Raw genomic sequence first — 3,257 nt, 5'->3', positions numbered from 1 at the left:
TATCATGAGGAAAAGCAAACAAGCAGGAAAAAACAAAACTCTCATATGAATTGCTAAGCCTGGAGGAGCAGATGTGTAAGGATTTAAACCCTGCAGAATTCTGGACTAGAACACCTTGCCAGGGAGTCCTTTAAGCAAATGAAAACAAGACATTTATAGGAACAAAAGAGACTGAAAGAAATCAATTTGTGAACTAGTTTGTTCAGAAAAAAAAAAAAATCCAAAGGAGGGAAGGAAATCCAAAGATACAGTTTCTAAATGAAACACAGCCTGGATAGGACCCAAAAGGAAACAGAAGAGCACATACAGAACAAAGACTTACATATACAAGTTATGGTGAGAAATAAGCTTAAAGATAATCTATGTCCAAATAAAACAACACACAGAGATGAATGGAAAAAGATTAGAGGGCAATTACAAAGAGCACTGTGTTAAGCAGAAAAGCTCAGTGCTTTCGGCTGCTAGTGCATGGAATGAGAGAGATGCCCAGTAGCATATCCATAATGCCAATTTTTTTGACATACACAGTCAAAAAAACTCTGATGTGACCTCTGGCTTAGCGGTGCCTATAAGTATATTCTCCACAATCAAGTCCCTTTTTGTTGGTGCTGTACCAGGGATCAAACTCTGGACCTCACACTTGTCCAGCCCACACTTAACTCATAAATGTCATGTATCCTGGGTGCAGAGCATTCAACTATGAGAGGTCATCAAGATATATGCTACTTATTTTTGGCAATAAAAGACATTATCATCAATCCCCCTTTAGCTTTGACCCCATTTATTTCATCATTCTTGCTACTTTCTGCAGTAGTTCTGGAAGGCTTTTGGGCCTCTATGAGGTATGATCAAAAGCACAGTGAATGTAGCGGAGTGGCAGGCTCACACAAACATTATCACATGTCTATCCATTAGGTCTGGCACCACGCAACTTCTGGCTCTTCCCCGAAGTCAAAATGATCATGCAAGTTAAATGTTTTTAATTGATTTAGGATACTGAGGCAGCCATGACAGTGCAGCTTCAGAACTTCTTCAGCAAATGGTAAAAATGATGGGATAAGTGCGTTTGGGGTGGGCGGGAGTTAAGGTTAGGGTTACGAGTAGAATTTTGAAGGGGATTAATAACAATGGGATTTTTACTGTAATAAATTTTAAATTTTTAAATATTCACTATATGTTTATCACATCTCATGAATACTTCAAAGAATCTTAAGATAGCTCCCACAGAGCCCTCAATTTTGACGGTAATGCATAAAGTGATAAAAGACAGATATGCAAACTATAAGCAAAGTGTAAGTAATACTATATACAAAGAGAAAGTAGTCATGACTCCTCAGGAATCTTTACATTAGAACCTTTGTTCAGTATCTATTAGATAACTAAAGCTCGAAAGAATTGTACAACATGGTGTTTCACTGAACCATAGACATCAATTATTGTAAGATATATCACTACTTTATTATTTTGACTAGCAAAAAATAACAATGGTAAAATCTTATTGAATATAGAATGTATTCTGGTTTCAGAGACATTAAAATGTACCTTTATGTAAATGTTCCACTTAAAATATTTTAGACAAGTTATGGTTCTGAATATTTATATATGAAAAAGTTTAAAGTCAATGTTTAATGTTCCTATCTTAAGAAGACAGGAAAAAGCTAATTACACTCTAAGTGAGAAGAAAGAGAAGAACAAGGGTAAAAGTAGCGTTCAATAAAATAAAAAATTGAACAACAATCAAAAATTCAATGAAAAGTTGACCTTTTGAAATATTAATAAAATTGATAAACTTCTAACAAGATTTATTCAAAGAACTAAAAAGTATAACTTAATAGTATAATTAAACAAAAACACTATAAGGTCCAACAACCTTAAAATAATAACACATGAATAAAATAAAAATACACAAAACTTAATGCTAATATGCATGATAACTTAAATAAAATAGACAAATTTATTAAAAAATAAGTTGCTAAAATAGAAACAAAAATTAAAATTCTCACTAATTTTATACTGATGAAGAAACTAAGCATATAATTTAAATGTTTTCACAATGAAAATGATAGACCCCCAACTTTACAGCTAAATTTTACCAAATATCTAAGGTAGAAATGTCAGTTGTACTCAGACTGCTTCAGAAGACAAAAGAGGAAAGAGTACTAAATTATTCAATGAACCAGCTTTATCCTGATATCAAATACTGACAATACAAGCAAAGAAAATTATAAAACAACATCTCTATGATCATAAAAGTGAAAGTTTGCATAAAACCCCACCAATTTATCCTGTTTATTTGGGGAATGCAAAGTTGGTTTAAAAGTTGAAAATCAAAGGCCAGTAAGATAGCTTATCAGACTAAGCACCTGCTTAGGCAAGCGCAGGGACCAGGGCTGGATCCCTGGCACCACATACCGTGCCAGCGCCATCCCCAGGTGTGCTGAGCCAGCCACCGAGACCGGGCATGGTAGTGCATGCCTGTAATTCCAGTGCTGGGGAGGGGCTAAAGCAGGAGGATTACTACAAATCCGAGCTGCATAGTCAGACCCTTTACCAAACACACAAAAGAAAAACATTGAAAATAATATATGAAAGTCACAAATTAACAGGCTAGAAGAAAAAAGAAAAAGATAAAAAGAAAGGAAGAGGAGGGAGAAGGAAGAAGACAGATTTTAAAAAAAGAATCCTCTATTCAAAAAATGCAGAAAAAATTTACAAAATATGTTCACAGTAAAAAAAAAATCTAAGTTATAAACAGAAGTAAACTTAGCTAGTAAAGGAAACCTATACAAATATCCCCCTAACATCATACACAGTTACATGTGTGCAATGGGAAGGAGGCATGAAGACCACTGTGCCACTTCTGTTCAACACTTTCCTGATGATCTTGGCCAATGTAGGAAGGCAAGAGAATAAAGCACTAGGCATGTCAATTTGAAAGGAAGATGTTAGAACATCTTTATTCCTGGACCATGTAATTCTGTATGGAGAAAAATCCTAAGAAATATATACAAAGTCAGCGAGCACTAAGAAGTGAATGTAGCCTGGTCACATGACACAGAGCAATGCACGAATAACAACTGCATGTCCAGCTGTTTTTGCTCTCCACGAACAATTGCAAAATGAATTTTAAAACAGTATGTACAACAAAAGAACATGAAGTACTTGGTGATAAAGGAAACAAATTTATAGACCTTTACACAGAAAAGTACAAAATAGTGGTGGGAAGATGGGAGAGAAAGAGAGAGAGAGGGAGAGAG

At 34.9% G+C, this 3,257-nt stretch overlaps 1 protein-coding gene across 1 annotated transcript in view; it reads right to left on the bottom strand.

Annotated features, from left to right (window-relative positions):
* Pld1 (phospholipase D1) overlaps window positions 1-3,257 on the bottom strand; it is a 172,791-nt gene that overhangs the window by 93,729 nt on the left and 75,805 nt on the right. The window lies entirely within an intron of this gene.

The sequence above is a fragment of the Octodon degus genome, unplaced genomic scaffold, assembly GCF_000260255.1.
Source record: "Octodon degus isolate 3935 unplaced genomic scaffold, OctDeg1.0 scaffold00055, whole genome shotgun sequence".
Lineage (NCBI taxonomy): Eukaryota > Metazoa > Chordata > Mammalia > Rodentia > Octodontidae > Octodon > Octodon degus.
Note: the sequence above shows the minus strand (reverse complement) of the source record. Positions and strands in the feature narration are given on the sequence as shown.